Source organism: Rosa rugosa, chromosome 4, assembly GCF_958449725.1.
Source record: "Rosa rugosa chromosome 4, drRosRugo1.1, whole genome shotgun sequence".
In the NCBI taxonomy this organism is placed as follows: domain Eukaryota; kingdom Viridiplantae; phylum Streptophyta; class Magnoliopsida; order Rosales; family Rosaceae; genus Rosa; species Rosa rugosa.
This window is the reverse complement of record NC_084823.1, coordinates 1,156,468-1,167,781: the sequence shown is the minus strand read 5'-3', so window position 1 is coordinate 1,167,781 and position 11,314 is coordinate 1,156,468. Positions and strand designations below refer to the sequence as shown.

The 11,314-nt window shown below is 36.3% G+C and overlaps 1 long non-coding RNA gene across 2 annotated transcripts; it reads right to left on the bottom strand.

Annotated features, from left to right (window-relative positions):
* Positions 1-1,335: 1,335 nt before the first annotated feature.
* On the bottom strand, positions 1,336-4,177 carry LOC133707174 (uncharacterized). 2 transcript variants are annotated; one of them, XR_009844974.1, is made up of 4 exons: positions 4,043-4,177; positions 3,848-3,951; positions 2,242-2,389; positions 1,336-1,382 (listed from the first exon to the last, which is right to left on the bottom strand). It is a non-coding gene; the product is annotated as an uncharacterized LOC133707174 (long non-coding RNA). The 2 variants fall into 2 exon arrangements; XR_009844973.1 differs by having other exon boundaries at positions 1,340-2,389.
* Between the last annotated feature and the right edge of the window lie 7,137 nt (positions 4,178-11,314).

The window sequence follows — 11,314 nt, the reverse complement described above, 5'->3', positions numbered from 1 at the left end:
AGTGAGAAGAGCACCAAAGCAATGCATCTTAGAGCCCAGAGAAGCAAAGAACTTCAATAAGAAGCTCATACCTTCCAAATAGCCATACTGATGAATAATTGATGATTGGTTAAAAGTTTAATGAGCTAGATGGTTCTAGGCCAGGGGAGAGAAAAGAATAAGCATCATGTGTCCGTAAAATGTTTTATTTTTCTATTCATACCAGTATCACATTGCGACCTAATATTCTTGATGTTACACCAAAACTCATGTAAATGTAAACAAAACTCCATATTGGCATAAATATCACATAGCTTATTTACAATGAATCACTAAACCCATCCAAAAGCCAAAATGGCCGTCCTATACATTCAGTCAATTGTTCAATAGAACTATATATATATACCAGAGAACCAGTGAGAAGAGCACCAAAGCAATACTTGTCAATATCTGCAGAAACAACAACAATAAATGACAGAATATTAATATACCTGACTAAGTGAAGATGCACAAAAGTCTTGTTCCAGAAATTGATCTGCATTACTTGTTATAACAGAAGCATCATTCTCTGCATTGTTTGTTAGATCAAGAGTAGCATTCTCTTCATTACATCTTGGATCAAAAGTCACCTTATATACATCATTCATTTGATCAGGACACTACACCAAAAACTGCATCACACGACGGTGAAAAAACGTCGTCTGATTTGAAGACTCACCGTCGTCTATCTCGATGTTGTCTGATGAAAAATCAGACGACGGTGAATTCACCGTTGTATGATACAAAGTCAGTCGACGTATATTTCTTAACACCGTTGTCCAAGAACTCGACAGATGCCGGACGCACCCATGCGCAGCACTTGTGCGCAGCAGTTCACACAACAGAATTTACTTTTATGCCGTTGTGGGTTGAATTTTCATACAACGGTTTTGTAGTTTAGCTGTTGTGTGATTAAAAGTAAGACAACTGTGTTCTAGTATTTTCTGTTGTATGAGCTTAAAACTAGACGACGTTACTTATTGAAATCCATTGTGTGATATCTATGAATGAGTTAAATTAGATGACGTAACTTATTGAAATCCATTGTGTGATATATATAATTGCGTTGTGTGAATACCCAAATTTTGAATGGATATAAATTAATAGTGAACAATTGGAATACAAATTGAATGCAAACCATCAAATGATCACCATTTGTACCAAAATCATTGTGATACATCAATTCATCAAATATTGAATTTAAGGAACATTGCTAAAGCATTCATACATCTCATAGACTAAAAAGCATTTAAGTTTCCTAGTTAAGTTTTACATGTTGAAAGAAAATATAGCTTGCTGCATTGCTTGGTACTCAACGCTTGATCTCCCAAAGACTCTTTATGCAACATTCCACCATATAGTTCCTGACACAATTAACAAATGCAATGAAAACAAAAGGGATAATGCATGCCTTACTATGTACATAATATACAAGCATTTTAGAATTAAACAATTTATAATATACAAGGAAGAAAGAAACAGAGTGACCTTCTGGGGCATAACAGCAAAAAACACATAAACCTCGCCTTCAAAAGAGAGAGTGAGCTCACTAGTCCACAACAACAACAAGAACTCGTGCCCCAGACTTCCGCCTTATTACCAGCAATGATGTTGTCCCCATATATTTACAGCAAGTCTCAACCACTTGGCCAAGCTTGTAGCAGATGATCAAATCCAACAAATATATACTAATCAAAAGTAAGTGCAATTATGACTATATAGAAACCCCCAGCAAGATTGACCGATACATGCTTCTAGCTCTTTAAGCACTTGTTGGCACTGCAATTTGTTTGCACCAGATATTATATTAAAAGGAACACTGAACACCATACTATGCTCAGAGCATTACAAAACTATAAAGATATTGAGAAAATCTGGTAAATATTTCTTCCAGTGACCATTATCTCTTACTAATCACCATATTTTTAAAAAAAAAGTGCATGTTTTATCTTAGTACGAGCAACAGATCATTTGGAGTTGGTGCTAAACGAGTTTGATATTGGGGAATATATTTTATCTTAAACCAATGATCAAGTCAGGAAACAAAAAAAAAATAATTGAGTGCTGCTTTCTTCTTTGATGATGTTTAACACCAGTATGAGTTCCTTCAAAATACTAACATTTAGTCCTACAAGTAAACTATTGCTATACAAAGACCAAGAACAAGAACATGCATACAAACAATACCACAAAGAAAGCTCAAAGTATAATAGAAGAACTTACAAGGATCAGGTTTTGTGAAAATGGACCGAATTGCTAGTAGCACCTTTGTAATCGTTAGTGCTGGACTCCAACCATCCTTTACGATTTCCAAACTTACATTACCAGAAGAATCAACATTGCAATGAAAGACTCGAGTCCTGAATACGATCTGCAACACCAATCCTTTTAAGAAGAGAAATAATAAAATAAAAGAATACTAGCATCAAATGAGTGAATCAATCACACAGATAACCTGCTGACCTCCAGTAGTTTTAATTTCATACATATACATTTTATTCTTAAGATCAATATTTGATACATTGATTAATGAAATCGGTACCAAGGCTACTGCCTATGAGTCCCACTAATGACCTAAATAAAAAGTTGGATAATCACTTGTCCTAGCTTCCTGTCACTAAGAGCTTGGCCGGTTGAACATTGCAAATCTAATTGGAGCGATAAGAATTAGGCTATCCTTTCAATTTGGAAGGATATTTATATTAATTAGGAAAGTTACATATAAGGCAGCAAACAGAACAGAAGCAACTATACCTCATTATTTTCATTGACGACAAATCCCCCAACCCCTACTTGATGTGAAGCATTAGCAGGAAGCATGCAATTTTGTATATTTAGATAGCTTATGATTGACCAAATCTGAATATCTAACTTCTACTTTGAAACCCTCTTGTAAGCAAACCAAATAGATTAGGTAGGACAAGAACACTAAACAATTAGAACAAAGTTTGACACTCACAGTGCCATTGCGGATTCGGCCGAGATGTCTAGCTGCACCTATAGTGCTTTAAAGAGTAAAAAGCCAATGAAGATGACCAGCAGTGTCACAACCCAGAATTGAGTCATGACTAAAGTGGAGGTTAAAAACTGAAATTAGAGTAAGGCACTTTTTTTTTTTTTTTTTTTCAGACAATACTTTCAGTTAAAAGAGAAGGTGATTAAGCATAAAGTATAGACAATGCTCTAATGGGAAAATTACTGTTTGGATGAAACAGATTGTAAGTAAGGAAGGCGTTAATTCAAAACCTTAGTAAAAATATATTTGTTAACAATCACCTTCAATAGGTACACTTGAACCTGCAGTAGCTATATGTATAAATCCTTAGCTACATAGCATTAAAAGAGGAGAACAACATCAAAATATAGTTCTTGTGTGAACTTTGAAGAATTCCAGCAATTATAGCACAAAAACTAGTTCCATGTTGATGTCCAAAAGCCAAGAATAAAGATAAATAAAAAAACGAAGAGCACAACTGCTCCTTCATTCAAATCAGTGACTAAACAACATGAGAAAATTGGGAGAGAAAGAGAGATGCTTCCAAATATCATTGTTAAAACTTTTGCTCAAAACCTAATTCAGATAAAACTGAAAGAACAGAGGTAATGATCATAAGAAACAAGGCATCATTAATTCATGCCAAAACAAAGAAATCAAAGCTGCACGAAGGGAAAGCATTCCCTAACAAACAAGATTTCCACTTACAAATCAAATAATACCCAAAACAATAATCTCAAAACAATTGGTAAAGAAAACATTCCAAAGCAATCACACTCACTACGTACACACCAGATTAGAAACTAAGCTATAAGAAAGTTTTGTTTTCCCTACCTCAAGCCTTAGTTCAGCGGCTAACAAAACCCCAATCCACTGCTACAAGCGGCAACCCAAATCAAAATGCTAATACCCACTCGATAATCAGCAATTCCAACCACCTAAACCAAATTTTCGACAAAATTAAACCCAAAATCAAAGAAAGGCAGAAACAGAAGGAGTGGGTTTTAGAAGATGGAAAATTTGACTTACTAGAGATAGCTGCAAGTAACCAAGGAATTCAATTCGAGGTCGGTGGGTTTCACAGCAATCTCTCTGAAGCTATTGGAAAAGTGTAGATTTTGACCTTTGGGTGAGTGAATGGAGGTCAGTCTTTGAGGCAAAAGAAGCGGTGGAAGAGGAAGTAGGCATGATGTTTCTCGTTGAGAAAAAGAAAGGCACAGGAATGAAGGAGTGAATGGCACGTGTTGTCTCATTAGATTGTGACTAAGCTTTCTAAACAGATAAGTCTAAAACAAATAAAGTAAATAACCAACTATAGAGATAAAAATCTGAAATAAAACCAAATCCTAGTCAGAAAACAAAACACACCAAAAGAGAAGGACAAAGAAACAATGCGGTAACCTAGCCTATTTCTTAAGTGAGATCGTCACAAGCAGATACAAAGGATTTCTGCCATTAAGGCACAAAAATAGATAAGTAAAGATAAACACCAACAAGTTCATATATCCTTGGTACAAGAAAAGTATAGAATACAGCTCATTCAAACACATATAGAATACATACCTGCTCAATTCAAAAGAAAAAAATAGAGAAACCATTCAATACGAAAGATTACACAGGGACATAAACCTCTAGAGCTCGTGCAAAAGTGCTTTAGAGAACTAAACTTTAGAGAACATACCGCTCGGAATATCCTTGAGCTGAGTTCCACGACTCTGAAATCTCACAAACCAAGCACAATGTAAATCACCCAAGTGCCATACAAGTAATTAACAACGAAAAAGCGAAAAGCCCCTCTTTTCACATCACAATACCAAAAATTGATAGTCTACCAAAAATTGGCTCTTCCCCATAAGGGCAAGCCATTTGACAGTTCACTTTCCAAGAACACCCAACAAGAACTCCATAAATACCAAACACTACATGGAATCTAGTAACAATATTCACCATTGAAGGAGAATATGATTGAGTACCTGGAACAAAAATCAAGAATTGTTTGAATAACATATATTATGGATCTATATTCCACAACCATTTTAGTAGCTACACAAAATAAGTAATCAAACATGCAAAGACGAGCTGTTGTTATACAACAATCCACACTCACGGCAAAAAAATAGAACCAGCATTCTTTTCCCATTATTTCCCTTTTTCTATTACAATAGAACATAGTCCTCTAAAGCCTAAACCTCTACTGAAAATCTCAAACTCATAAACTCTCACTCAAACCTGGAAGCTTTAGGCTACACAGTAATACCCTAAAATCTTTGCTTCCAAAGATAAGAAATTTCCTATCACAGGACCATCAATAAACAGAAAAATACGAAAATTCAAAACACCACACTCACATTCACAGAACTATCATATTAAACTTATGATGCAGGCAAGTGAAAACAGTAGCAAGCTGAGCATCCTCGGGACTCGAAGGCTCTTAAAGCTGCTCATACCACCAAAAATAAGAAACAAAAATATGTAAGGTAATACCAGCTGTTTAACATTCACATCAATGCTCACCGATTGAGGCCAATGAGGCCTATCAAGTAAAAGGACTACCTCTTCCATATGCTCCTGATTCTTCCACATACTCTCATCCACTTTATGCGGCAGAGGACTCTCTAGTTCATCCACTACCAATCTCTCTTATCCTATAAAATCAAACTCACTGATTCACTCACTATTCAAGATCAATACTTTAATAGAAATAAGAACGGGAATTTCAGAAATTGTTGTAATTTAGAGTACCTGGAGTGGCCAGAGAGTTGGAGAGCAAATCGGCGGTGAGGGATCGAATCTCGGAGGAGAGGCGGGGGATGTCATCGGAGATAGGAAGGAATTTGTAGGTGTCGTAATAAGAAGTGAGAAAAGCCCTGGTCATGGGCACCAGACCCTCCGTGGAAGAAGCCATTGGCAATAGGAACCGCCTTGATCTCGTTGGGTTTGTTTTGTTTCAGGTCGTCGTCAGCAAGGAGAAAAGGAGAGGAGCTACTATGGAATAACTGATTTTGAAAGGGAATAAACCGAAATCAGCAAATTTGTTGGAGATAGGGACCTTACCAGATTTAGAAGCCTTGAATTGATTTAGATCTTTAGACATAGAGAGAGAGGAGGGTAACGCAAAGCGGAGCTTCAATTATCCATTAGGTAGACGGAGTTGAAGGCGGGTTTGGAGAAGTGAAGAGCGAGCACAAATTTAAACCCCAATTTCCCGCAGAGAGAGCTCTCAAAACACTGTTGAAGCAAGCCCTCTGCCTATCCCGAAACGCCGCCGCCGCTACTGCTCATTGCCATCGTCTTCCCATCTCACCCCATTGGACGGCTTGAGAATCGAGGCCATTGTAGTCGGCTCCCTGTAAAGGTGGAGGATTTAGGGATTTAAAGGGTTGAAATTAAGTGTGGAATTGGAAACTGGGGAGAGACGGCCGAGAGAGGTTTCAAGAGACAGAGAGTTTTTGCGGAGGACTGAGAGATTCACGAGAGAGATTGAGGTTTCACGAGAGAGAAAGAGAGGCGTTTCGGGGAGGCTATTCAAGAGAGAGGGTTGAGAGTCTCTGTATGTCGTGCTAGGTTTTGTTTTCCTTCTCTCTTTGTTTTCTTTGCACCACAATGTGGCATGACAATTAAACCTAGAAAAAAATTGTCAAAGTTACTCACACAACGGAAACCTCACCAACTGTCGTCTGAGTGCCATACTAAAAATCAAAATGTGAAATCATGGAGGGAAACATGGCGCCTACAACATTTTAGCTCAAAATGTTGCCGCCCAGTTCCAAGTTCACACAACAGAAAATCTTAATTCTGTTGTATAATTTCTACAGCTTGCACTAGGCCTATCTAGGGGAAGACATTCAAGCAAGCTTCCTTAAACTTTGGTGCTCAGTTTTTCAATCATACAATGGAAATAGTGAAATCCGTTGTACCTAGTACCCCAAATTTCAGTGTTTCAAGAGGCAACCAAGACTCCAAAGTGGAGGGAAATCTGCCGCTAAATTTTTAAGACTCAGAAGACGGACAATACTTAATTCCGTTGTGCAATGTAGTTCTGATAAAAAAGTTATCACTTTATTGACATTCACACAACAGAACATCACTAATACCGTTGTACAATAGAGTTTACTTAAACACACAACGGATGATTTCTGTTCTGTTGTGTGATTAGTGTTGTGTGATGCAGTTTTTGGTGTAGTGGGAGTAACCTGAATTGCATAGCATCAAAGAATGATATCTGTAAATAAATTTAAACAAACAAATAAAGAAGTAGTTTTATAGAAATAAGAATACCTCCATTGCTTTTTTACTGGGTTGCCTCTGTTTTTTATTTTTGTTCATGCTTATCTCTACTTGACTCTTGATTCTCCGTTTTCTTCCTTTAGATGTTTCCTTCTTCTTTAGCCCTTTTGCATTCACCACATTACCATCTACATTGAGTTGTCCAGTAGGAGTGGATTGAGTTGTATGACCATTCTCATCCACATTAGCATTCATTTCAGATCGTAGCAATTCTTCAACTTCTTTTGCTAACTTCTCTGCATTTGTCATGACTAATTTGTATGCTTTTTCATTTTCAGAAGCCCTGCTTGATATTCTAATGTAGGTGGAACATAAAGAATCTGTACCAAGAGGCTTGTTGCAACTTAGGGTCTGGTTGAATTTCACGCCCATGCATGTCTTGAACACTTTCAGCTCGAGCTTTTTTGGTCCATCTTTTTAAGATATAATGCTCAGGAATTTCTTTGATTTGCATCACTTCTTTAAGGACCTTGATAATGTGCCTACATACAACCCCTTTCATCTCAAATAATTTGCAACTACAAGAGAGTATATCATCACTATCTTTCTTCACTTGCCGTTCTCTAGAGTAGCCATCTCTAATCACAGTATATATCTTTCCACCATCAACATCAACTCAATCTGTTATAGAAGCTTCAAGAGACAATTCAAATTGATCTTGAAACTCTTCAAATATTAGTTTAGTGTAAACTTTTCTTGCTTCATATAGCATTTTGACATGCATTTTCAGAATAGGCAACCTGAAGCACATATCATATTCTGCTTGTAACTCCTTGTACCTTTTATCAGCAACCATCCTCTCATAGTGTGTAAAAAACTCTGACAGATTGTGGTCAGAGTCTAAATATTTTTTTCAAGGCAGAGTTAAAACTCTCACTTAGTTGAGTGCTTCTTATTCCAGCTGACCATGCTCGCTTAACATACGGAAAGCCCCACTTTTCTCTTAAATCATATATGCTACTCAACCAAGTATTGTCACGTGCACCATATTTATCAAGCATAGCATCCCAAGCAGATATAAACTCATCTTCCTCCTCAATATTTTCCATGAACCTTGACAAAATACTTGTGATTCCACCATCCTCTGTCAAAAAACTACTCCCATGCTTTATGGCATTTTGCATCATATGCCATTTGCAAAGCCTATGATATGCATCTGGCATAACATGTCGAAGAGCCTTTGCCATTGCAGCATCTTGATCTGTAAATATTGTCTTTGGAGCCTTTCCAGACATTGCCCTAAAAAAGGTCTCAAACAACCATATAAATGAATCTGCTGTTTCATCATACATTAAAGCCACCCCAAATATAATAGTCTCACGGTGGTGATTGAATCCAACGAACACAACAAGAGGTCGATTAGATTTGTTAATCTTGTATGTCGTATCAAAACTAACATCTCCAAATTGGCCATAATCAATGATCATTTTAGCATCTGCCCAAAATAAGTTTGTTATTTGCTCCTCACTGTCTAATTGCATATATAGCATGGTAGAATGAAGGGTTTTCCAATGTTTGGTCTGAAAAATACTCCAAGCTTCTTTGTCTCTTTGATCTAAGGTAATTTTTCACATCTTGTTTTGTATACCCAACATCATCTCTTCCACCTGCTTGCTTACCCATCAACTCATATAGAGACGTGACACCAATTCCAGAATCGTGTGCTAAGTCTATATCAATGCTTTGACAGTCTTGTACTTTCCGTTGCGAAGGAAGCATGTGGGAACATTCTTTCACCACAAGAGGATGATTGTGCTCTTCTACAAAATGGGTAACAAAGAACTTATTGTTCTCCCTATTCAATTTAATACAAAGTTCAGCATGGCAACCTGTTCGTGTCTCTGCTCTGGATTTTCTAATCATGTAATTGATGTGCTCATATTTTCCTATATTTCTTTGCCTCTTAATCTTAGTATTTATGCTTAGTCCTCCTTATTTCGAGTCATTTATGTTTTTATAGTGTTTTTGTAGGTTTGTCTCATAAAGAGAAGAAAAGAAGTTAAAATGAGCTAACTAGGATTGAAAAGACAATGTGCAATCTCAGACTGGGAATCTGCCTGTGCAGAACACCCAACTTCACCGAATTACTGGGAGTTACTAAGATTGAATCGGACAATGAGCCTTATATTCATGGAAAGCTACGGATGTCAACTTTCTGTAGAATTTTACGGATCTCGATTTCGATTCTTCTAGAGCAAGTTATGATTATTTGAGTGAAGATAGGTCGGACAGGAAATCTGCTCGGGAATTTACAACCATTCGTGGAGAACTCAAGTTCCGTGGCAAGATCATCAATCCTAATGTTTCAAGGAAGTTAATTCAGATGAGTATTCAATGATGAATTTATTCCTACTTCTACAAGAGATATTTCAAGGTTTTCCCATTCCAAATGAAGAAAGGAATCTAAATCCAAGTTTTACAAGGAAACATGAAGCCAAAGATGAGCAGAAATCTTCCCTATATAAGGGAGCACGAATTTACATGAGAGGGGAGTCTCGGGAGCACAATGTAGACGCCTAAGGAGCAGATACGACTCATCCATCTTTCCCCTTCTTTTCCCTTTCCATTCTTTTTATGTTTTTCCTATGTTTTAATTAAATATATTTTGTTAAACTTTTTTCTACGGTTAGGATGATGCCCTATCATGATTGTTTATGTACTTTGATGTTTTATTGATGGATTTATAGTTTCTTTATAATGAATGCTTAGTCACTATTTGAATTGATGCTTTATGTTTAAGTTTTTTGATTGATCACCTTAGGGCTTTGCATATAGTAATTGGAAGACAAATTTGAAGCAGAGATGCAATATAATTTGATTAGCTTCTTGTGATTAAGTGTGGTAAATTACATTATTACTTGAGAAAGACTAATGGTTTGCTTGATTCCCTTGTTTTCTAAAGCGTAATGAGTCTTGCATGTTAAATTTATACCTGAGAAGGATAAACTGCATAGTTAGAATATAAGATCTTTACCCGAGAGGGAGAGCATCATACACTTAAGGAAAACTATGGTCTAGAGTACCTGAGAAGGACTTAGATACGAGAATTATCATCTAGAGAAACAAAAGAATCTGTTAATTGCATTGAAACATAAATAGGATTGTTAGTGGTTGATTTCGAAACCCTGGAATTTATCATTATTTGTTTGTTTCTTTAATTCGCAGATTATTAATTTGTTTATTGAAAAACCCAAAAATCAATATCCTCTTTTGCTTGATTGTTTATGTGTTTTTGTGTTTGGATTAATTAGGTTAGGATTTAAATTGATTATCAATCCTCAGTTGGAACGACCTCGTACTTGCACACTATACTAACGACGATTCGTGCGCTTGCGAGTTTTAATTAAAATTTCACAACAGTAATCCCTCTTATCTTTGGATTGAATACCTTCCTTACAGCAAACAAATACTCTTGAAGTGATTTCACCGGTTTTCTTATTCTTAGCATGACTCTCCCTTCTAATACTAAACCCCTCTTTTCCTCCATATCTATTGTAGAAGTCATAAGCTGCTTGTTCATAATCAAACTCCATTCCTTTTCTTGGTTTCCAATCCAATTCCAAATCAAAATCAAAATTCTCTACATTAACATCTGTTGCACCCAATGCATTATCCATCTGCAACCAATTCCTTGTACAATAAACTGAAAAGATACAATCAATACAGAGAACACAACCAATATAGCAAAAAAATTTGTCCCCTAGCCTCTCATACTTTTCACTTTACTAAGCAAGGCCAAATTCAATGCAACTACAAATACAAGAATCAGTCCAAAAAAAATAAAAAGTTATAAGAATAAGATCGCCTTGATGGTTTGTTATGGTTTTATATCAATATATGAAAGACAATTGATACATGAATAGATCGAAACTTGAATGAAAATTGCATTTTGGGTCCTTTTTTCTGTAATAATGAAGCAGGGAATTCCTCTTTGTCAATAGCAAATATAGAGTTCCTAAACTCTAAAACACACAATATGAAGAGAGTACAGAAAACCCAAAATAAAAGGGGATT